This window comes from Pseudonaja textilis, chromosome 1, assembly GCF_049901715.1.
Source record: "Pseudonaja textilis isolate UNSWEBS1 chromosome 1, rPseTex1.2, whole genome shotgun sequence".
NCBI classification, from domain to species: domain Eukaryota; kingdom Metazoa; phylum Chordata; class Lepidosauria; order Squamata; family Elapidae; genus Pseudonaja; species Pseudonaja textilis.
Window position 1 is genome coordinate 56,346,281 of NC_141990.1, and position 26,171 is coordinate 56,372,451.

Here is a 26,171-nt window from a genome sequence, read left to right on the forward strand (position 1 = left end):
TTCCTTATTCTACAGTATTTCCCTTCTCTTATGCTCTGCTTTTATTAATTTGCATAGTTAAAATTAATTTAATTTTAATGTATAGTGTACACATAGGGCATTTTAACATGTTTGAAGCTTGCTTGTGCCATGGCAGTGAATGACATAATAGTGATGCACACTGCATTGCAGGCAAAAAAAAAAATACTGGAGAACAGGAAATATATGATTATTTGATTTTTCCGTTTACCACAATGCAATAACCTCCAAATTTTGGAATAAAATAAAATAGTACTTCAAGGCCTGATTTGTAAGCAAGTATTAAGCTGATTTCCTTCCCTCTTTTGTTTTACAACCTGCATTTATGGATACGTTTTATTATTCTAATATATATTTACTATCAAAACATAGACTGTTATGCAGGTAACATTCTTGAAAAGCTCTGTACTTCAGCACTCTCTTCTCCTCCTTTTCTTTAAAGAGGTTCTATTTTCTAACACCAAGAGTATCATTATCCATACAGATAGTTCTACATTATTGTGTACAGATGTTAGGAATACGGGCAATCAAGAAGCAAATAGATGCTGTGTTGTTAGGAGAACAGAAAACACTCAAAGTGTTCCATATAGTACCAAAACATCTTGGCCATAGTGCTCACAAAGGAACTTGATAATAATACGATTGAATTAGCTGTTTACATCTGCATACATATCCTGTATTTATGTAAGAATATGTTTTAGCATAGCAAAGTGAGGCACAACATTCTGCAGGTGCATATTGATAGTAGGGTTCACAACAAATTTCCATCTGAAATCTAGCAAGAGCAAGAGCAATAGGATTTAGACTTATATACCACTACACAGTGCTTTACAGTCCTCTCAAAGTGGTTTAAAGAGTCAGCATATTGCCCCCAACAATCTGACTCCTCATCTTATTGAACTCAGAAGGATGAAAGGCTGAGTCAATCTTGAGCTGGTTAGAACTGAACTGCCAAACTGCTAGCAACCAGCACTTAGCAGAAGTAGCTTGCTGTACTGCATTTTACCCACTGCACCACCACAGCTCTTCTAGAAGTGATAAAAATGATTGCTCAGAATTAATATAGTTTCTATCAGGACCGCTATAGCAGATAAACTTTGCAGGTACCAAGATCATCTTATTTACAAGAGAAAGCTTATTATGTTTTTTATTTTTGATCTGAATAATTGATATGAAATGTGTTTCAGCAATTATGCAATAATGGCTGGATACAATGAAACTATAGTACTCTAAAGCACAGATATGAGAAAATATTCATTCATTCATTCATTCATTCATTTGTTATTTTGTTATTTATAGGGTATGGGAGATCACTCCAAGTCAACTAACTCTGATTGCTATACAACTTCCCAAAGACATACTTGGACTTAAAATTAACTCAAAAATAAAAACCATTATAAACAAGGGTGGGATTCAAATTTTTTAACAACTGGTTCTGTGGGTGTGGCCTAATTTGTGGGTGTGGCTTGGTGGTCATGTGACTGGCTGGGCATGGCTTGTATGTAAATATTATAAATATGTAAATATTGATTTTTTTTATAAAGAAGAGCAACTTTTACCCCAAAGCAGGCAAAGCAGGCAGGCAGATTGAGCTGCTCACAGAATCACAGATTCATTCAGAAATCTATCTTTCTGCCATCGGCTACCTGAGTCTGTCACATAAAATTTGCTTGCAAGCAAACTCATAAAATTAACTCACAACACACCATGTATATAAATATTGTGTTTTTTTATTTAAAAAAGAGCAATTTTTACCCAAAATCAGGCAAAGCAGGCAGGCAGATTGAGTTGCTCACAGAATCACAGATTCGTTCAGAGATCTATCTGCAATCGGCTACCTGAGTCTGCACTGAAAAATAGAAGCTTCAGTCCTAAGGAAAGTTAAGCTCTGCTTTTAGATTAGCTAGAAAGCAAGAAATGCAACGATTTCCTGCTTTCTAGCTAACCTAAAACTCCCGGCAAGCAGAACAGCTGATGGTCGGGGAAAAAAAGAAAAATAACAACTTAGCAGGCAAGTTTGATGGTGTGCATGCCAGGTAAGGAGTGAGTGGGCAGGGCAGGACAGGGCCAGCCAGTGGTGTGATTTGCCAGTTCTCAGGCAGGTAGAATCCTACCCCTAGTGAGAGTGCATTTTGCACGTGTGTGTAGACCATTTCCAAAAAAACCTCAGCTGTGCCAGGGTGCACAGCGTTTGAAAATCCTTTTCTTTCCTTCTTTTTCAACCTTAGCTATGCTGCACAAAGCAGCTGAGGTTGAAAAAGCAGGGAAAAAAGAAATCTAAGAGCCCAGGCGGGTGGCTGGGCCAAACAGACCAGCAGACATCAAACCAGTTCGGTGCCTGCTGCTCTTCAGAGCTACAGGTTCTATAGAACCAGGCTGAACTGGTAGCATCCCACCCCTGATTATAAATATATTTAAAATATATTTATAAATGTTATAAATATATTTAAAAAGTAATTAAAATAATTACATCTTGGAGGAATAGTCATAGCAGTCCTCTACCAGAGGCCTAATGAAATATCCAAGTCTTTACAAATTTCTGAAGAGTTGGAGGGAAAAGGCCATCTGAATGTTTGGGCCCATTTCAGAGGAAGAAATCAGCAACAGAAAAGGAATGCTTCCATTTCTCTTGGAGATGATAGATGGTATCATTGGGAGAAGGTCCCATGTGAGAGAAAGCCCTTTAAAGGTGATAGATGGTAACCTGAATTGTGCCCAAAGCCAACTGGCAACAAGTGCGGTTCTCAAAATAAAAATGTGAAGTGAGTATGTTGTGTGCCCATAATTATTTGAGCCATCACCTTCTAAGCCTGCAACAGTTTTTTACTTGCTCTTTACTGTTCCACATGACATTTTAATTGATAATCTATTAAAATGTGGTTTGGAATGGTATTACAGAAAATTATATCCACAACTGGTTGGTTAATTACATTTAAAGAGTGAGCATTAACAGCTTTACATCAACTTGGAGAGCAGTAACAAGTTCCTGAGGAATCAGTCTCGGAGTCAGCATTCTGCAACAATTTATTAAAGAACAAGGTAAAGGGGTTGATGGGTTGCTTACCCAATTTGCAGATGGCACTAAACTGGAAGGTCTGATCAACATCCCAGGTGACAAAATTAGACTGCAGTCTGATCTGGGCAGTTTAGAACAGATTTTTTTTAATGTTATTTTTATTAAACAAACTTTAATGATCACCCATCTATCAGAGAAATTCTGGGCAGAAAACAGAAAATACATAATCCAGATCAATTAAGCTACCAAGCTGGGGCCTCTCTTTATAGGTATATATGTGTAAATCTCATTACAAACATACCACCAACACAAAACCAGACTTTCATTAACTTCAGGCTTTCCAGAAGGGTAGATTATACATGTCTCAGGGGCAGGCTATTCTTTAAGTGTGACAAAAAGATGATGTCCTTCAATAGAGATAAATGTAAGGTATTACATTTAAGGATAAAAAATTCACAGCACACATATAGGATGGGGGATCTGTGGTTTGGCAACACTACACCAGAGAAGGACTTGGATATAAAATCTGGCATCAGACCGAAGTGAATGATCAGGATGAGTGATCAGATGAGACAGTTGTTAGACGGGATAATGGAATTCTGGACTGCATTAGAAGAGGTATCATATCAAAGACAATAAGCCTATAAAAGGCATGTTTGAGCTAGTTCAGTGTGATTAAAGGCAGCAGGTTAAAAAACTAAAAGATCATTTATTTCTGCCTTAGGCATGAAGGAGTCTGGTGACTATGAGCCAGTTAGTCTCTCTCTCTCTCTCTCTCTGTCAGCCAGTCACAGGAAGAAGGAAATGGCAGACAACTTCTGAAAATGTTGCCTAAAAAAATTAGGGGCTTATGCAGGAAGTGGTCCAAGGCTGAGGGAAGTGACTATACAGGATACGTTCATATTTGATTATTTCCCTCTTCTCTCAAAATAAATTTACAATTTAAATTTAAAATGCCCTATCCAACTCCATTGTTACAGCCTCAACCCCTCACAGCTTTAACTGTCTACCGTGGACCTCATCCCATTCCTAAGAGTTCCTTAAGGGAACTTAAGCATACCAGCATGCCTACCGTCTCTGTCTTACTGTCCCCATTTATCTGTATTTACTTCCTTTGTTCTTGTTTATGTTCATACTTATACCTGTTATCCTGTACATGTTTGACAAATAAATAAATAATAAATCTGGTGATAGTTCTTTCAAGAACTCTGGGGGACTTCATCAAAGATTTTCAGGTACTGCATGCAGTGCTAGCAATACCAATTTCTGTACTTCTGAAAGTAAAGCAACAAATGTAATGTACATTTAAAAATAAGAAGATATTCTTGTTGATTGTTCTTGTTTTTCTTTTAAAGTAGTATTTATTATGTAGGTAAAACCCGAAGCCATCTTTGGGCTTCTCTACAAAAAGAAAGATGGACTTTCTGGATGATGAGGATAATATGATAAGGAGGAATGGGAAGATATTGAATGATCTCAGCAAAAGGATTTAATCAGAACACTGCTGTTCTCTTCTCTTGAACTTTCTTGTCATGTCTAACTTTTCCTGTGAGCCTGGGAATAGAAAGAATGGCAGCATTTATATGATTTAACCATGGCTAACTCAGTTAAAAGGGACGCAGTAGTTCAGTGGCTAAGACGCTGAATTTGTCGATCAGAAATTCAGCAGTTTAGCGGTTTGAATCCCTAGCACCACATAATGGAGTGAGCTCCCATTACTTGTCCCAGCTTCTGCCAACCTAGCAGCTTGAAAGCATGTAAAACTGCAAGTAGAAAAATAGGACCACTTTGGTGGGAAGGTAACAGTGTTCCATGCACCTTCGGCATTTAGTCATGCTGGCCATATGACCACAGAGACATCTTCCGTCAGTGCTGGCTTCTTCGGCTTTGTAATGGAGATGAGCACTTCCCCCTAGAGCCAAAAATGACTAGCACGTATGTGCAAGGGGAACCTTTACCTTAACTCAGTTAATAAAATGATCTGGATTTACTTGACATGTCTAAATTGTCTTGACTGGTTTGTATTTCACAGTGTTACATGAACAAAGGTAATACAAATTATCAATAATGATCAATATTGTCCATTAAAAAATTAAAGTGCATTTTAGCTTATTTTGGGGAGAAATGGCATTGCCTTTAATAATAAGCAATTACAAAAAGATGTTCATAGTTTCATCTGTACCTTTTTTCAGTCTGTGGCCAACCATTTTCCTGATAAATTTCAATTTGGTATGTATAGTTACATGGAACAACGTTCAAGGACTTAGCACTCTGAAAATAATGCACAAGTATTATCTTGAATATGTAGAAATAATTCTACTTTTCAATATCAAGCATGTTGGCATGGTATAGCACCTAAGGTCTTAGACTAGGAGCAAGGAAACCTCAAGGAGACCCAGGTTCTCTTCCACTTTCAGTTATGGAAATTCACTAGGTGAAATTGGGTCAATCGGTTTTTCTCAGTTTCTCTCACTTAGTGCAGGAAGTACAGGACAAAGCGCTAGAAAATGCAAGATATAGTTCTAGGAAGCAAATAAGTAAATAAAAGAATTTTAAAAAGAGAGTCCTCTATGAGAGAGATGGGCAGTTCCAAAATGTGATAATTAAATAAGTGAAATAAATAAGCAAGTCAAACTGTCTCCTGGCAGGGCAGGAAGAAAAGAGCAACAATGAGTGAGAAGTTCTAACCAGGCATTTCTTCTTTAGCTGGCTGATTGACTATTAGCATTCAACATCTGTCTATTTAAATCCATGCCCTAGGAAGGTGAGCTTCCATCTAGTAGCAGTTCTTGTTCCATTCTCTCTCTCTCCCCCCCCCGCCCTCGGCATGATGAGAGCACTACTCCAGTGTGGTTGATTACAATTTTTGCTGAGTTAATGTATTAATTCCATTTCAAGCCCAGTGTCTCTCTCCACAGCTCCCTCCCATGGATATTAACAGATTATAGATTGCTGTAATTATTTTTCCAGAAGAGCTGTGAGGTGAAACTTTCTTCCTTCAGTGAACAGTGGACGCCTGAGGAGACTACAGAAAATCTCTGCCAAGGAGGTGGTGAAATGGCCTGTTGAGCGAAGAAAGGAAGCAGAAAAATTGATGCAGCAATACCACATTCTGTAAATGCTCACAGGCTTAGACTTAACTGCATTTTTTAAAAAAATTGTGCTGGCTTAGAGATAAGAATATTGCAAAAGCCAGAAAAGGTTACTCCTTTTAAGGGAGTTGATGCAACCATAAGATAGTAAGAAGATGGAGAATTATTTTTTTCTATGCAAGTCAAGTAACATAGGATTTGCATTGCTAACGTGATTTAGAAAGTTGATTTGATTTGATTAGATTATGTGAAGAAATTCAAAAAAATCAGTTCAGTTTGATTTGGACATCAGAATTGTTGAATCAGATCAAGTGAATTTGACATTCTGAATTCAGAAAAAGCTTTTTCTCTGAATGTGCACAAGCATCCAAATGGTCAAAATTAGTTTTAGAAGTATTCAGTTCTATTTGATTATTTAAACTCTCCTTCTTATTAAGGTAAGAAATCTACTGAAATATGGATATGCAGTCAAATCATCTTCAAAATGCATTTTCAAAACAAGTATAGAAAATTGAATTCATGAACTAGAATTCATAATATGAAATTCTGCTTATTTTTTTTCAAAAGAACTCATATATAGAAAAACAAAATACATTAGATTAAATCCTTTACTTGCAAAGTGTGCTGCAATACATATGTGTTCTGACCCAAACCTTGTCCAATAAAACAAACATGAACCAAAGGGAATAGAAACCTTTTAATGATTCTTATGAATCTCTGGTTGCAAACTAATTAACTTTGTTGCAAACTAATTATGAATTCTTATGAATCTCTGTTGCAAACTAATTAACTTTGAGAAGCATGAGCCTCACCAAACTGTGTGAGGCTGCCAAAAATAACAGATAAGGTTACCTAGAACTATTTTCCAACACAAGAGTCTTCAAATACCAACTAAGATACTGTAATGTCCATGAGGCTCGAGTTTCAAAATGTCTTTGCTTCCTGCAAAGAACGTCCAATTTACAGCTGCCTTTTATCTTCTTGAAGGAGGGGCCGTTTCCTTGCAGCCTTACTCCCGAGTCGCCCATGCTGCTGCAGCTACTCTTTCCTGTGAGCAGCCCTATACACATGCGCACTTGGCAGAGGTTCCTCGGGAACCTCCTCATAGCTGCTGCCAGTCCCCACAATCTCTGAAGTCCACTCCCTAATGGTCCTGGCCCCTCATCTGAGTCCTCGTTCTCCTCAGCTGTCTGCACCTGCTGCCAGCTAACCACAACAATATGGGACTTACCTATGTAAACAGGTTAGGCTACAGAATTACAGTATTTAATTGCTAGAACTGAGGCTTCTCCTCTATTTGTTAGGATTAAAAGGTATGAGATTATTAAGAGATTTTCAAATTTAGTGTCATATATGCTGTTGACATTTCCACTGATGTCATATACAATGACATAACATACATAACATACATATAACATATACATAACATTTCCATTGATGTCATATCCAATGTAGCAAATATTTAAATGATCATATGTTATAAATTGCCCAGAATTTTTGGGGATAAAATAAATATATAAATCAATAAAGCCAGACCCTAGAAAATTGAATGTACAATTTTTGGGAATGGAAGTGAAAGCTCTAAGAAGAAATCATCTTATATAAGGAAATACTCGGGGATGGGACTCAAAAATCCCAGCAACCAGTTTGCTGCCTGTTGCTGGGTAGGCGTGGCCATGGTGGGCATGGCCTACTGGAACTTCCTGTTTCCAGCTTCTGGTGGGCCTCCAGAGCACAGGAGGGCCATGTTTTGCCCTCCCAAGGGTCCTGAGGCCTCCCCTGGGCCCCTGGGAGGGCAAAAACAGCCTCCCCAGGCTTTGGAGGCCCACCAGAAGTTTGAAACTGGCCCATTCCCTGACTTCCGGTTTTTCTGCAAGGGCTGATTTTGCCCTCCCAAGGGTCCTGAGGCCTCCCCTGGGCCTCTAGGAGGGCGAAACCAGCCTCTCCGGGCTCTGGAGGTCCTCCAGAAGCTGGAAGGCCCATTTTTCCCCCTCCCAGAGCTTCACTGCAGACCATGCACTTACCTGCATCAAAAATGGGCTGTGTGGAGACTCCTGGGAGAGGTGGGGTGGGGTGGGTGGGGCCAGCCGGTCAATTGAAATACCAGTTTAGTGAACTAGATGTAACTTTAACATTCGGTTCACCCAAACCGGTCTGAATCCGTATAATCCCACCCCTGGAAATACTTTATATAATTTTTTTTTGAATGTATAGGCATTTCTTTAAATCACTTGTAACTATTGGTAACTGCTTGGGCAAGTTCCAGTAGTTTTCTTGGCAACATTTTCAGAACGAGTGTGCTATTGCCTTGTTCCTAGGGCTAAGACAGAGTGACTGGCCCCAAATCACCCAATTTGCTTCGAGAATCAGTGGTGGAGCTGACATACGGTATATTAAAATAAACTGCCTTGATGCTTCAGTTGAAGCTGAATGGAGAACCCATTTTTTTATTTTATTTTATATGTAGCCCCTTTTTGTTTCTAAGATTACAATGGATTTATCTTCACAAAGCAAAGTTGTGCCACTTCTCATAGCACTATCATCCTTCACTCTGTTTAATAGTTTTTGTTACTGTTCTGCATATATCTAACATAACAGCTTTTCAGATGTATGATTTATAAAAGAACATCCTTGAAGGCAACTTAAAAAATAAATTGTAAAAGGAACTATAGTAAAATGATGATGAAATTGAATATAGCACATTTGAAATGAGATACTTTTCATCTTGAAAAAAGACATTAAGAAAAATCAGTTAACATATGATCTCCACTGCAATCAGAAATAATATATATCTGGTTACCTAGATTTGGAAGGAGTTTGCCTTAGGTTCTTGACTTTATATTAATGGATAAATGAAAATATTCTATTTTTTTCTTTCCCTTTTTGCTAAGTTATACTTTTTTTTATTCCAGAGTTGTATTTTATTCATAAGGGTCTGTGGTTCTTTTAAAAAAAAAGCAAAGTGTAAACTACAAAGTAAAACATCTAATTAATTTTCTGTAATTGCAATAAACCTACTCGATAACTGCCTAGCAGAAAAACCAAAAAGCCATTGTGTGTGTGTCTGTGCATGCGCACATGCATTTGTGTGTGCATGCACACATGAATGATGAGCAGACACCTAACAGGATAGGGAAAAGGTAGCAGAAGACAGTTCTGTTCTTCCTCTCTGACATATTATAAAGTGAAGGGGGCACTGAACATTTTGCTCAGGAACCACTGGGTAAATTGCTTGCCTATATTGCTGGAGTGGTAGTCGAATGGGATGTGTTTGCTCCCTGTTTCATTTGATGAAAAAGTGAATGAGAAGTAGACTTCTTTCTCATGAAAGAGTTTGAAGGTTATAATGCCATTGTCAAGATGTGGAAGAATGCTGAGAAGTCCCTGATTCCTCAGCTAGATTTCAGCTTTTTAAACCAACCCCCCCTTAAAGAATCGTAATAATGGAATGACCAATAATTTTGCTGCTTTCAACAGAGAAATGTAAATCAATTAAATGTGTCACTTGAAGAAACCATGTGGCAACCTTCTTTGGAAAAAATCTTCAAATTTTATCTGATCTTATAAGAACAAAAGATAGTATGTTTAACCTTATTAATTGGTATTTCACCAATTATGCTACTCTAGCATTGGCATTATTGTTTTCATATCAGGTAAGATTTTAATGTATCATTTTATTATGACTTTTTCTTTCTTTGTGAATCTTAATACTTTATTAATCAAGCATAGCAATTCTAAGTGCAAATGCATACCCTCTCTACTTCTAGGTATTCACAGATAATTGTAGATTCTGAACCTGTCCGCTACCATTTAGCATTCACGATTCCTCTGAATGAGCATCTTCCAGAATAATGCGGATCAAAACAGAAGCAAATAAATAATTGCAGGAAGGATTACCATTTTAAACTCTGTTTTCCACTAATATTATGCACTGTGGCTGTCTACACTTTGCCATGTGCTGAATGCATTTGTGATTGCCGGTTCAGCATTGCTTTTGGTCAAAGAATGGTTTTAGTAAAAGAGCCACTTTATGTGTTTAAAGTTGCAGGGCACTGATTAAAAACTTAAGGGTTTAATCTGATTGCATTTGGAGGTTATTTTTCTTGGGCACATGTGCACCTGTTAATTAAAAAGCTTAATCCCCCAATCTTCCATCGATTGTGAATTAGGAGGAAGAGGTAGGGAAAAAGATGTGCTGGTCATGGTATATGAGTATCTGAATTCTATAATCACAGAGAAAATAGCTGTGATAGTAGTTTAATGAAAGCTAAGTGAATTAAAAAAAATGAAGATAATGAATGTTGCTAAAATAAGAACTGCAAATGGAGTTACTGGGCTCAGGAAATGGAAAAATTAAGAGTGATATCTTGGATAAGGGAGTCTAAGGGAGCTCTATGTTTGCAGTGGTGCAGTGGCCTAGAGTTCAAGATGCTCACCTCCCACTCAAAAGGTTGAGACTTCAGTCCTAAGCAGCTACTGATGTTGCTCTATCAGGGTGCAAAGAGAAAACATCACCTGTGAACTCCACATAGGTGTCAGGAAGGTCATCCTACCAATAAACACTCAGCTTCAATCAATCGCCATCACCCCACCCTGAAGCAAAAGATTACAGGGTCATAAAAAGGGGGGAGTATGTTTGCAATTTATTGGTTAATCCCACTCCTAATACAACATTGCCTATGGCAAGAAGGAACTGGGTATTACATCCATAAAAATTAGGTGTGACGTTTCCTTTCCTAAAAGTACAGGTGAAACTCGAAAAATTAGAATATCGTGCAAAAGTTCATTTATTTCAGTAATGCAACTTACTCTATATTAGAATATTTTGAAAAGGTGCAATATTCTAGGCTCAAAGTGTCCCACTCTAATCAGCTAATTAACCCATAACACCTGCAAAGGGTTCCTGAGCCTTTAAATGGTCTCTCAGTCTGGTCAGTAGGAATCACAATCATCATGTAATATTCTAATTTTCTGAGATTGTGGATTTGGGATTTTCATGAGCTGTAAGCCATAATCATCTCAATTATGACAAATCATTGCTTGAACTATCTTGCTTTGCATGTAATAAGTCTATCTCATATATTAGTTTCACCTTTTAAGTTGCATTACTGAAATAAATGAACTTTTGCATGATATTCTAATTTTTTGAGTTTCACCTGTATTATGCTAATTGACCAAGCTAGAAAGCCACATGACATAGAGGTTTCCTGAGACTTTATCATTTGGGAATGAAGGATCATGTGGTTTTTTTTAATTATCAACTACATATTCATGGCAAGATCATACTAAAAAATTTTCCACTAAGATGCTAGGTTTCTATAAACAACGTCTATGTTCATTGTAAAGAGAGAGAAATCATATTGTTTGCAGAAAAGTGGGATGATGTTAATGAGGTTCAAAAGTTGGAAATTTCCTAAGACTCATTACTGAATTCCAGATGTATATTTGGTTAATCAATCTTTTCTTAATACAAACTCCATGAGCAAATTGCAAATTGGAAGAAGAGCAGTGAAGTTTTGGCCTAAGTCTTCTTCCAGGAAGAACCAAGGAAGATCTCTTCAGCGACAGTATTATTATAATCTATGTATAGAACTGAAATCTGTGGACATCTGTGGCAGATGTTGCTTATGAAAAGTTATAACAGCTATGCAATTTATGCCCTGGCAATTAGGCAGAAATGTAGCATTTCACAAAATCTTCCTGGAAAAAAAAAACAGTCTCTCTGGAAGAAAACAATTCACCCCTTAAAACATTTCCTGAATATACAGAAATCCTGTAATTCAATTGTAACTGGGAACACAGGTAGCTGTGGAAAGCTCACCTCCTAGAGATAGAAGAGAACATTGTCTTCAGTTTCTGACTAAGGACATGAGTTTAGTATGGTTCTCTTTCATCAACTGTACAAAATGATCAATTGTTCAGGCAGCAGATATTTCTGTAATGTCACAGTGTAGCTCCCCCCCCCCCCGACTTCCAACAAATACATTCAGTGACAATGCCCCATTCTCTGAGCGCCACTTTTGAAATGTGAAGATAACAAAACTGATCAATGTTTAGGTTGTTGTGGTTATTTCAAATGACTGCAATAGCAAAGAGAAAAGCTGGGAAATACACCATTGATGCTAACTATAAAGCTTGCTATTGTTTTCATCTTAGTTTATACAGACATTTACCAAACAACACCCTAAATAGGACTCTAATCTTTTCCTCAAAATAGCACTTGCATGATTTCATGCTGAAATTGTTCACAACATTCCTTGTCTTGAAGGAGATAAACATTTAGTTTTGCAGCAAAGTCTGAAGCCAAAAAAATACAGTGAAAAATAAATATGTTAAAATAAATTTATGTTGAGTTTAAAGAAGAAAATTAAAGGTTACTATCTGGCTTTTATAAGAGAAAATCCAATCATTTCATTCCTAATTTCAATAAGAGTATATGATGATATGCTGAAAATTACTTCTTTTCATCATGGTGCGATTCTGAAATTGAGGTATATTTCATGGATTTGATGCTTTATGCTTATAATAACATCAGATCTTATTATAGGTAGAAGCATATTTCTTATTCTGTCAGTGAATATCGTTGAGATCACCTCAGGAATTTTATGAATAGTTACCAAAGTGCCAAATTCTGTAATAATGTTTGTTTAGGCACAATGAGATTTTCTTCCCTGCCTTTTTTTTTTTTTTTGGGTTGTGTGTGTATATGATTTTGTGTCTAAGTTAGTATAGTTTCACGTGGTTATCATACTAATACAGGATTGTGAAACTTGATTTCACTTAGGGCATCATCAGGGTTGTATTTGACCTCTGGGGGGGCGTGGCCAGAGTCAGTAGGTGGGGTCAGCTCGATATCACTCATGTCAGTGGCACCTGTGGTGACCTGAATGCTCTGCCAGTGAAAATGGGCTCCTGACCTCCACTTCCAGCTATGATGGCCTCCTGTAACCCTCTGCAACCCTCTTAAAATGGAGCTTGGGAGGGCTGCATGTGACCCTCATGAGCTCTGTTTTTTCTGACAGAGGCACCACAGATCGTTCCTTTGCTGTTTCCAGGGCAGCCCTACGGGCCAGATCTAAGCACCCCATGGGACGGATCCAGCCCACGGGCCCTAAGTTTGGCATCTCTAATAGATAAGATGTTAAGAATATGATCCTGATGTTTAAAAAAAAAAGGTTACAATCTTTTTGATCATTAACTACATTTGGAATTCTGAAAGCATGTAAATAATATTCTCACCCAATGGCATCTGATCTACCATACTTTTTTTTTCTTTGTTGAGTTTGCCAATAGGAAGTCCAGTGTGACTTTTTTTTAAGAAATAAAGATCATAACATAATGGCTGGCTGGGGAAATAGTGAAGTCCACATGTTTAAAGTTGCCAAAGTTAAGAAATGCTGATCTAAATAATTAAATTTGGAAAGTGAGAGGAAAATGATGGTAATGAACAACTTATGAGTCATCCAGTTTAGGATGATACTGAATGCAAATGGATTCAGGGATCCAAGGAAAAAACAAAACCTTCAGCAAATCAATGTATTTTGACAAAACCTGTCTGAAATTAGGCTGAGAGTGCACATCACTAGTTGTAGTTGTTAAATTAAATCATAGGATCAGACAAAATCATTCTTTGGGAAGATAAGAAGAAATGAGGCCTTAAAAGACTGAATTGTTAGAGAAGCTAGTTGTAGGACTAATGGGGTTGCAGAACCAGAAAACCGCTTACAAAACACAGTAGATATTCAGTTTCATAAAGTGTGCTACCAAGGAAAGATTTAAATAAAAGAGATACTAGGAAATGATAGCACAAAATAATGATTTGTTCAGATGGGAAGCTATAGAAATTGAATGAATGAAAGAATGAAAGAAATAATGAATGAATGAATGCCCCAGAAAGTCAGAGTTATTTCCAGATGATCTCAGTGGCTGGTAAAGAATAGCTGCTGCCAAATTTCCAAAAATCTGTTCTTAGAGTTTTGTCAATGGTTAATTTCTATGTGTTCTCAATATGGAGTGAGCTATGCAGAGAAACTTCTATTCATGGTGAAGAAGCCAAAGGTGATGTCACTCTTGAAAAGATAAATATGTTAAGTAGACACAGTAGAGGTAAACATTAAAAAAAAGATGTGTATCAATCATGGAAGTGCATCTGCGTACATTTCTGAGAATGGGAGAAACTACAATTCTCTGTTGACACTTGTTCTGTGCTGGTTGTTTCTGTTGCATTTTAAATGAAATTATCAAATTCTTCTTCTTCTTCTTCTTCTTCTTCTTCTTCTTCTTCTTCTTCTTCTTCTTCTTCTTCTTCTTCTTCTTCTTCTTCTTCTTCTTCTTCTTCTTCTTCTTCTTCTTCTTCTTCCCCTCCCCCTCCCCCTCCCCCTCCCCTTCTCCATTATTTTTATTTATTTATTTATTTTATTTTGTCAAGAGATTATAAGTTAACAGGTATAAGCATAAACATAGTTATGAATACATGAAATTGATACATATAAGAAAAATAAAAAGAAACAATAGGACAGGGATGGTAGGTACATTGGTGCACTTATGCACGCCCCCTACAGACCTTTTAGGGAAGGAGTGAGGTCAATAGTAGACAGTCTAAGGTTAAAGTTTTTGGGGTTTGGGGAAGAAATCACAGTTTCTTCCTCACATCATCTCATATCATTCCTCACATCATCTCGTAGCAACAACAATGAACCAGACTTTCTCCTTTTCAATAACTGTTATATGGGGCAAATTATGAACAAGATGTCTGTCTATTTGGATCTGAAAGTCCCATAAGACAGCATTTCCCAATTTCTCTGGGTTGGCAGCCTGATGTGGTGGAGGGGGAGGGGAGGGGAGGAGATGGTTTTGTGTGAGGGCCAGGCATGCATGCACACACACAGCTTCATTCGTGTGAGCAGTCAGTGCACGTGCCTCCCCCTTGAAAGAGTGGGCCTGCGAGCACTGGTGCAATCTGCTCACACAAATGGGGCTGTGGGCACCAGTGTCCATCCACTTGTATGAGTTGGACTGTGCACACACATGTGCATGCTGACCCACTACTCAAGTGGCCTGATTGTGAATAGGCCATGGCCTGCTAGTGGGCTAAAGCCTATAGGTTGGGGACCTCTGTCATAAGATGTTTTCCAAAACCTTCACAACTTGATAGTCCCAGTAGGTTTTACTACAGTTGAGCCCAAATCTCAATGTTTCCAGTGAATAATTTTTCCAACTCAATTATGATACTGGTTGTAGTCAGTTTGTGACTGCAGATCAAATTGTCAATTGTTTCATCATTTTCACTACAAAAGTGGTTATTGCTATTGTTGGTTGCGTGTTGAATCTTTGCCTTCATGCAACGAGTTGGAAAAGCTTGATTTTGAGCTGCTAAAATAAGCCCTTCAGTTTCTTTCTTTGAAACTCTTGATCTTACCCAACTTTATGTGGGTTTTTAAATCAACTTTATTATTATTTTGTAAGGGATGTAAATATAGTATGCATTATAAACTTACCTAAGACCCAAGATGACAAAGTGTAATTTGTCCTTTAGGTCACCATGCAATCATTTTTCAAATTCCAAACAAATTTTGCGTATCAGCCAAAATCCAGGAGGAACTATGACAGGACTTCTCTTATATGATTGTTTCTGGTTAGGGAGTATGGGAGTTTGGACAGCTAGAAAAACTGACTGATGGAACAATGTGTCACAGAAAAAGAAAATACACATATCAAATTTTCAATTCCCTCAGAAGAGAGAAGTTTTTAAAAAACCACGTTCAGAAGCGTTTGTAAAGCAACTGAAGATTAGGCAGAAATCAAGAAGTCTTGGGGGAGAGAAAGCTTTTATAAAATTGGAATTCAGATTTTGGCACAATACTAGCTGATATCACAGATGGATTCAAACATGGTAAAAATTGTTGGATATACATAAGGCAAACTTCACCAACTGGGGTCCCTTCCATATGTAGAATTTCCCAGGGGTCAGTAAAACTATTGCTGAGAATTTGGGAGGGGAAATTCACACATCTGAATGATGCCACCATTTCAGAAAGCTAGTCAAAGGATTGTAAAAACAGTGGCCTTTGAGAATTTTAGAAAATACAAACCCATTATGGCAAGATCAATACATAATGGGAAATATACTTTGGCAACAGAAACATAGAAGTCAGACCTTGGGCTTATTTGCTTCAGAGTTGTGTTATTTCAATTCTCCTAGGCATTGGACTAGAAGACTTTCTGTGTGCAATATATGTCTTTTACCACTAAAAAAAAGATTCTTGACTTTCAGAAATAAATACTGATAAGCTGTTTGTTAGGTTGAAGACCAATCTTCTTGGCCTTGAAGAGACAGGCAAGGGAATAGGACTGCCAAAAATAAAAGTAAATAGCAGCATCATATACTTCATGCATTGAGGCAGTTTGACAAACCACATAGTCAAGGCTCTGAACCACATTTGCTTTCATCAGATTTTGCCTGAAATTGTGTAACTCCCTGTGGTTTTGGTATATTTTGAGATGTTTCCTAATTTGTCTGCAGAAAGTGAACTCTTGTCATCTCCATCTGTAGCTGGTTTGTCACAGCTTTTACACTTGGTGGTGGAATCTCATTTTCCTTCCTAGCCTTGTGTCTTGAAAGTACCTTTCCTTATTGAAAGCTCTGTAATGGATTTCAGTAAGGCAGAACAGGAGTCCCCCAAGACATTTCAAAGCTTCTGTCTTTCTAACAGCTGCATATTTGGGAATTTGGTAAGCATATGAAAGAATCTCTGATGGCGATACACTATACAAAGGCAATTATTACTTTTGTTTGGTAAAAATCAGGAAAAATTTAGGCTGTATTAAAAAAATACCCAATATCTAGGCCATTTCTGAATTTATGTTATCTATTATATTAAGAGCTAAAGAAAGGAGGCATTATTTTTCTTTACAAGGAAGTTGTGCTTTTCTCTTTTTTTTGAACACTTTGATTTGGGGATTTCAATTGAAGTTCTGTGAGGTTCTAAAAGTAGATGAAGGAGAAAAGACAGTCTTGACACAGAGATCAGTTATCAAATAGTAATTTTTGGCCAGTGCAGTCTCCTTGGATAAGTTATGAGATCCCCTACATGTAATCCAGACAGCTGCTCCTTATGAAGAGAGAGCTGGAACTGAGATTTTTGCAGTGGGCCCGTGAGTCAAATGGCTGGGGAATCAAATAATTTCATTCAAGCTCTTAGCTGTATTGTAACCTATACAGGTAAACCTTGACTTACAATCACAAATGGGATTGAAATATCTATTGTAAGTCAGTGTGGTCATAAAGTGAGTCATCACATGACCAAAGCCAACTTTATGACCACTTTTACTGTGTTGATTAGGTGAAACCCATTATTGTTGGGATTTGTAGGTGAATCTGGATTTCCCAATTGACTTTGATGTTTGGAAGCCAGCTAGGAAGATTGTAAATCATGATAATGTGACTGCTAGACACTTCAAGCATCATAAATGCAAGCCAGTTTCCAAGTATCCAAATTGTGATCATGTGACCACAGAGGTAGTACAATGGTTGTAACTTCAAGAATGGGTTGTAAGTCCCTTTTTCCAAGGCTGTTGTAACTATGAACTGTTATGAATGAAATGAATGATCTTTCTTGTTGTCATTTTTCATTTTAGCTTTCTCTATATTATTTCTTCCTTTTTATTTTTTCCTTCTTACTCTATCTTAATTTGTATTAATTTTTTATACTCATTTAAAAAACTTTCAATAAAATTATATTTAAAAATAATTTTAAAAGCTTGATTTTGAGGAGATTATTTATCTGGTTAATTAATTTATCATAAAACCTGTTTTGCAAATAAACCTGCTGTGCAATTATACCTGCTATGCAAACCTATGCAGATTAGCAAATTAAATATGATAACATATGTATTCTTGCAAAATGGTATAAAACTTTCAGAGTTCTGGAAGTTAAATAGGTCCAACAAAAAGTGACTAGCCTAAAGTCACCCAAGAGATCCATGGTCAAATGATGGGTGAGTCTTGGCCCAGTTAAAGATTGAACCATTAAATCACCTGCCCCTGAAATGCCTTATTTGTTCAGGACATAATGTATGAATGGCTTATTTTACCACTTTTTAGTTCCCTCTTCAGGTTCTTGATGCCTTTCACAGGCATATTCCTATGATTGAGTATTGAAGTGACAAGTTATTTCATCAGAAGGGGGCAGTGTTCCCAACGGACAGCAGCACCTAATATGATATACCTTGGTCTGATAGGGAGCAGCTTTTTGACACCTCCCAAACGTTACAACTTTCTGCCACTATTTTTTAATTCTGTTTTGGAAGAATTAGGGAGGGAATCAAAGATGGCATAGAGGAAGATTTATCAATTGTTTCCTTCCCATGTTTCATTCTTTATGAGTCTGTGGGAAATAGCTGGAAGCTTTAATCTTTATTTGGGCAGCAAAAAGCAACCATCTTCTAACTCTCTCATTACTGTGTGCATGAAATGGATGACCAGAAAAGGCTAGTTCAGCTTCAAAAATCCTCAGACCTCTCTGAGGTTAAAAATTCCTCTTCCCTCTATCTGTTGTTGACTAAATTAATTGAGCTGTGGGAGCAGGACTATTGGGTCCTGTTCTGAAATAAGCAGCATTGTTTAATCCTGTGATATTCTGAATAGCTCACACAGAATCACAAAAGTAATACTTATGTTTCGGTTTTTAATTCGAAGCAACAGTGATCAGTCTATAGAGAAGTGATGAATTACTTTCTGATATTGTTGTTCCCTGTCTTGGAATTATTATGTCAGTTTTTCTGTACTGTAAGACCATTCTGCATGTGAATAACAATGTTTTCACATATAGCATGATATATAAGCCCTTTCAGCAGCACAGTCTCTCATCCATATGTTTTTCACTACCGTGGATTTTCCCCTCTGTCCTGTAACCAACTGGTTGTCACATTTTTTTGGTTCCTTTTAGCTGTGCACAGAAAACATGGAGTTCACAAGACAGCATGATAAAAGCAGGACCAAATTCCTTTATCCTAGAAAAATGGAGGTTGACTTTTTCCTTTTCTCTCTTAGTCATCATACCAGGATAGACAAATGTGTTAGCATTGTTAGGGTTTAATTGAGGCCAAGAATCTAGAAGGTATGTCAGACCTTGAATTTTTGGATTTATGACAGGAATCATTTTTTCTTCTTCCTGTTGAAAGAAACATATTCAGTATAGTCTGTTTCAGATATTTAGTATGTCTGAGACTAGTAATTTCAGGTGCAGTGCAATAAATAAGGAGCCTCCTATATTGCTCCAAATTTGGATTAAATAAACAATCAAGGTTCTGATGCCATTTTGGTGGCATTGCTGTCATGGCATTCCTTTCATCAGTTTCAACTAATTTACCAACTATAAGCTTACTTGGACAGAAAGAGCTAATTTTCTGGTTGGTTTATTATAATGTCCTGTATTTGGAGCTGCCTTTGAAAATGGCCTGGAAACTTCAGTTAGTTTAGTAGTGCTCATTGGGACTGCTAATATGCCACATAGGCACTGGTTGCTGGTTTGCTTCTTGATCAAATTCAAGAGCTTTTTTTTTAATTACTATTTTAAGCCTAAACAACTAGGGAACACTTTATCTAAAGTAGTGCCTTCTCCCATTTGTACCTATTGGGACTTCAAGCTCCAGGTCGGTACAAAAGAGGTCAAGTGAATAAAGGGTAGAACTTTAACTGTGGTGGAATTACATTTAAGGAATTTGTCACCATTATCACCACCTAGAGAAGCTCAACTGGTGCTGAGAAAGAAGCCTTCTATTTTTCCACATGTAAAATGTACATCAGAAAAGTGAGTTTGGGGATTATCATGTTCTTCGAGTCTGGGGTACACAGGATAATGGTTTTAAATTAAAAAAAAACAAGTTCCAATTGATTATAAGAAATAACTTACTAATAGCAAAAGCAGTTCCACCATAAAACCTATTACCAAGAGAGATGGTAGTCCCCACTCCCTTGGAGATGTTCAAGCAAAAGCTTGACAGCCATTTGATGCAAATGCTTTAAATTGTACTCCTAAGCAGAGTGGGGGATTGGACAAAATTGCATAAATGGTTCCTTTTGATTCTGTGATTAATTTATAGTGACTGAACATCCCAGTCAGAATTAATCCCAGGGGTGGGATTCTACCAGTTCGTACCTATTCACTAGAACCAGTTGTTCACATTCTAAGCCGTTCGGAGAACCGATAGAAAAAATTACTGGCCTAATCCTGTAAGGAATGCAGGAAGGAAACATTCTGGTGTTGCTTACATAAACTGCCTCTCTGTTAACCCTTATTACGTTCTTGGCAGGACTAGACTTCCTGTCTCAGGAACGTCTCTGGAGTTTTTTCCCCCTCCTTTGCTGGTACTTTGCTTGTGTAGAGTGACCATTCAAAGTTACAATGGCACTGAAAAAAGTGACTTATGACCATTTTTCACACTTGCAACTGTTGCAGCATCCCCACAGTCATGAGAGGCCAGGCGAGGCGATGCATGCCTCGATGTGAATGATATTGAGTTGGCTATGCCCAGCCAATAACATGACCACCAAGTCATGTCCAACAACTTAGCCACGTCCACAGAATGGTTGTTAAAAAAATTGAATCCCACCCCTGGTTAATCCCCATAGAAAAATTGCTTTTTGTCACTTTTTAGCCAATTTCAACATAGTTGGATAACAGATTACATTCAGCATAGAACAGGGGTCTCAAACTCAATTTACCTGGGGGCCGCTGGAGGCAGAGTCTGGGTGAGGCTGGGCCACATAAGGGATTCCACAAAAAACATTGTTAAAAAAATATCCTCAAATGTCATCAACAGTTAATGATTTCTCCAATACATGAACTGTCCTGAACACATAAATGGAACATTGAATGAAGATCATGAACAGTTTCTCAGAACATGGCTTCTCCAGCTTACTCCTTGCTGCCAGAGACTTGACAATGCTTCCTCTCACATATCTGAGCCACATTTGGCTTGAGAGAGGAGGCACTTGAGACCCTCAGTATGGTTTGAAGATGATCATCAGTAAGTTTGGACCTGTACTTGGACTTGTTAAAGTTCAGGGTGGAGAAGAAGCCACGACGAGAAATGTTGGGCAGGACTTCCTTCAGAGGTCCATTCCCCCTGCGGGCCGCACTAATATTATACTTTCATATCATGGTGGGGGCCACAGGATATTGTCCTGCGGGCCGCAATTGGCCCGTGGGCCACGAGTTTGAGACCCCTGGCATAGAATCTCTCTCCATCTCCTGATTTCTCTGGTTTGAAAATCAAGGCGCACATACTGAATTCCTTGCATTTCCTATAGACAAAAACACTGAATTCATTTCTGAGCTGTAGGCAACTCAACAGTCTTAGTTTAAAACAATCCATAGTACTTTTCCGTTTTGCATGTTTTGATTACTGTTGATTTTCTACAGGTGAAAGACAGTGGAAGGAAAGGCTTATTAACATGTTTATTCCATTGCAACCCTGCCCTCTCATTTTCACTGCTGAAAACAGCAACAGCAGCAACAACAAAAAGAACAGAAAAGGATTATAACCACAATTGTTTCTGACAATTTATGGAAGATGAAAGATAGATGTTGAGTTTTATTTCAGGCAGGTGCTCTCTCTAGTTTGCTAAGGTTTGGAGTCCCTAACCAAATCTTTCTCGATTGCCAATTTTAATCATCCTTCTTTCATACAAGGTCAATGTGCTGGGCTACAAAGTATCAACCTTGTCCTCTTGTTGTCCAGCCACCATTAACTGTAATTAGAAACAGGAGGAACTGTCATAACTGTGATAGAGACAGATGAAGCTATACAATATTATAAACAGTAGTCTGTCTTAATCACAAAGGACAAAGTCACCGCTAACTTTAAGGCCCCAGTATAGTATCTACAGCATACTCTCATATTTTCTTTCAGGCTCAATGCATCCCTTAGAATGCTGTTATCCTTTCTCAGAATTCACATCTGGGCAGATACTACTCTTCATTTCAACCAGGACTTGGTTGTTTTCAGTGATATGAACAATGATCCCAACAGGATTCCATCTGCACTACAAATGCAAAATAGTATTAACCCAAAGTGATAAATCTCATCAAATGAAAGGAGAAAGAGAAAGTCTGCTTCACATGAACAGAAGGATGCAAAGAACACTGCAAATTACGCTGTTTTTAATACAATGTGATATATAAATGTTTTCATTAAAATTAAAGTGATCATGGCTTACAGAAAACCTCCAAAGTTGGATTGATTCTCATACTTAGTAATGTATTTATATGGATTCTAGTTCTATTAGTATATACAAACCAAATTAGTTTTTGTCTTATTTGTGGTGTAAAGATACTTTTTATTTTCATAAACTGTTGTTCTTGAGGACAAAATTAAACTGCTATTTTTTATTGGTATATTTCTAGAGGGATTTGCAAAGTTGGTGATTTTTCATACTGATGTAAGAAAGCCAGTATGATCTAGTGGTTAAGGTTCCAGGCCAGAAACCAAGATACTGTGAGTTCTAGTCCGGCCTTAGGTAGGTAAACTGATTGGGTGACCTTGGGCCAATTATACTGTCTTAGCACAATTCACATCAAAGGGTTGCTGTTATGAGGAAAGATAGAAGAAGGAAGAAGTACTATGCATGTTAACTGCCTTAGATAGGACTGGTAAGATCTTGAGATATTTACATTATTATTGTTGACATCCCCTGTATACCTTATAATTTTAAAAACTTTTTAATATACTGTTTTTTAAAATATATTTATTATTTTATAGTTTTTTGTAAACTACCCAGAGTCACTTTTTGAGAGACAAACAGCCAAAATTTGATAAATGAACATATATAAATAAATACAATAATCATTTGTTGGATGATAGGTGAAAAATGAATTTCTGTTTTATTCTGAGATAATATTTTTAAGTGAATTTTTTGCTTCTTAAGTCTAGTCAGTAGTTAAGTCAGTAACCAAATATGTTTAGGATTCAAATGTATTGCTGTTGAATAACTTTGGGCCAGTCCCAAAGGTGCTTTTTCAAAAGGCAACTGGACTTTGTTTTTCCTTGAAGATGGTTCACTTCTCATCCAAGAAGCTTGTTCACTTCTGATTGAATGGTGGAGGATCTTCATCCAGTCATTAGCACTCTTTCTGAGCATCATTGAGGTCCCTTGGAGGTTTGTCTATGCCCACAGAGTCACCTAAATGGTGCAAATGGGTGTGGAAACTTCTTGGAACTGCTGAAAGAACTGTATTGTAAACAGGAGATAGTGGTGTCGTATCCTTCCCTCTATTGAAAGAAGGCTGTTCTTAATGTAGACCCTCTTTCAACCCAAACTGTTTTTGGAAAAAGCATCTTTGGGGTAACTATAACCTGGATGACCAAGAATCTCCATAGACAACCTTGGGCCAAAATATTACAAAAATATCTTCTTTCATAAGTTGCCTGTCCAAACACTCTGATGATTCCTTGAAGTCTTCTATCTCCATATGTTCCACCAAACAAAGTTAAGTAAGTAGCTATGACATGGATGGCATTCTCAGTTCTAGATCTTTGTTTGTGGAATGCCTTCTTAAGAGAAGGACCTTTAATGGCTGCACTGATAGCATGTTGGACCCTGATGGGGGTAGCTATTTTCTTCAGATGGTTTTGATATGAAATACATGCATTGTGCTGGTATATGCACATGCTCTTTTTTTTTCTTCCCTATGCTATGTTGTAATATTTTATTTTAGCTGTACAATCTAGCCAGAGAACTCTAGTTACTAAGTTGATCATATATATAATTAGTTAATTAATTAAATTGCATAGTCTGGAGATGCAACCCACTCATCTCCCCAGAAATACCTTTCATTTTACTGAAAGCAAAAATGATAGCCCTGATTCAATGTGGAATGAATAATAATTCCTTCGCCTCTCATACACCTCTGAAATCTACCTGCAAATCAGAAATGGCTTTACCATTTTTATTCATCCACAATGAATGCACTTTATACATTCAATTAAAGCAAAGCAAAAATTGCAGAACATTATTTGCCTAGTTCTTCATTTTTTACAGCAAGTTCATTTCAGTCACAATGGAACACACTCCCTCAGTCTTTCTCTTGCTGCAGACTTCTTACTACATGTTTTGAAGCATGATTCCAACCATATGGGTAGAATATATTTGCAGAAGCCAAATTTGGTGTCATGTTTATATTATAAATGTTCAGTCAGTGGGAAAACAGAAATATTAGGATGTGACTTCACCTAAACAATTACACTCCAAAAATGCAGCTGGAAATTCACATGTTGCTTACTGAGCTAAAGCATAGCAAAGTGAAAAAGCTATTTATTCCTTAACAGATGTATCTGGAGAAAAAAACAGCGTGCTCATGAATATTTAGCTCATGTAAAGAGAGAGAAAGACAATTTTACTTTATCCATCATGTCTTTATTCAGTTCCGCTTGTAATCTGTAGGCATCAAACTCTGTATAACCATGAGAGCAAAATAGTGCCATTATAGTGCCATAAACTGTAGCTACTGGTTAAAAAACAATAGTTACACTATAAAAAGGCACTGATAGAATGCAGGTCTTATATTAGTAAATATTCACTTGGCCATGAGGTGGCAGAAAACTAAAATGGCATAAACTGTGTTCTTTCTGTCAAATGCTGTCTTAAATCTCTCGACTCTTTTGGCTTCTGCAATAAGTTTGGGTCCTTATTCAGGATTATTAAACATATTAAATCCTGTTTCACTTCTGCCCTGCCACTTTCTAAAACTGTCTGCTAGTCCAAGCATGTTGTGATTGGTGGATGGTTTTGACACACAGCTTTAGGCAATTCTTCCATCTTTTTCTTGCTCCAAACTTTTTCCACAATCCTTCTTTACAACCAATTTCTTCCATGTGTCTCCTGTGTCCACCCTCCTTTTCTTACAATTCTTTATGCACTTTCCTCCCTACCTCCATCATCATATCTTAATGTTGACAATGTATCATGTGAACAAAGCAAACTTGGCCCTCCATCACCTTTCCTACTGACAAGGTTGCAGTAGTACAGTTCACCCTCACTAAGATCACAAACTGTCTCCTAAATCCCTGGACCTAGTGAATGTCACGCTATTCAGATGCCATTTTAAAGAATAAAAAGGAAAAACTTTACAGAATCTTTCTGTTTCAGTCAAGAAAAGCAAAAGTTTGATCTGGAATATCATAGAATGTAATTTCTATAGCAGACTAAGTAACCTAATTTCCTCCAAGTGTTCCAGGGACAGAGTCTCTTGAGTCCCAGCTAGCATAAGAGTAAGAAAGGTATAATTCAAAATTCCTGAAGGACATTAGGGTGTATACTCTTAGCATATTGGGTCAACTCCTTTATTAAACTTTTCATTTGAAAATATAATTTATTCATTAAAAATATGTCCAAATTTCTTCCTGGAAGCTTAAAGTGTCTTTCATTAAGATTTTTTCTTCTAATTATTCCCACTATACATCACTTATGAGATAGCCTGGATTTAGAGATAGTAATTCGCCCACATTCATCCACTGAGTCTCCTTGATTAAGAATAGACTTAAATCTGGTTTCCCCCCCACTCCTACTCCAAAACTGAGCTTATTATCTGAAGCTCTATGTCACATATTCTTCCCTACTAAAGTTTCTTAGATCTGATTTCAAATTAACCCTTGAACTGAAACTTTTGACTACCTGTTTAGAGATTGGATTTAGGGTTTAACAGTCTGATTTGCTTTGTTCTAGCATTTAAAAAAATGTATATGATCAAAAATCGAACAAGAATATTTCTCACGAATCAAGGAGAATATATGTGAGCTGTGGTGGCACAGTGGTTAGAATGCAGTACTACAGGCTACTTCTGCTGGCTGCTGGTTGCCAGCACTTTGGCAGTTTAAGTTCCACCTGCTCAAGGTTGACCCAGCCTTCCATCCTTCTGAAGTCGGTAAAATGAGGACTCAGATTGTTGGGGGCAATATACTGACTTTGTAAACCACTTAGAGAGCGCTGTAAAAGCAGTCTGAAATGCTATTGCTGTGGCTAGTGCTATGTGTGTCTCAGGATA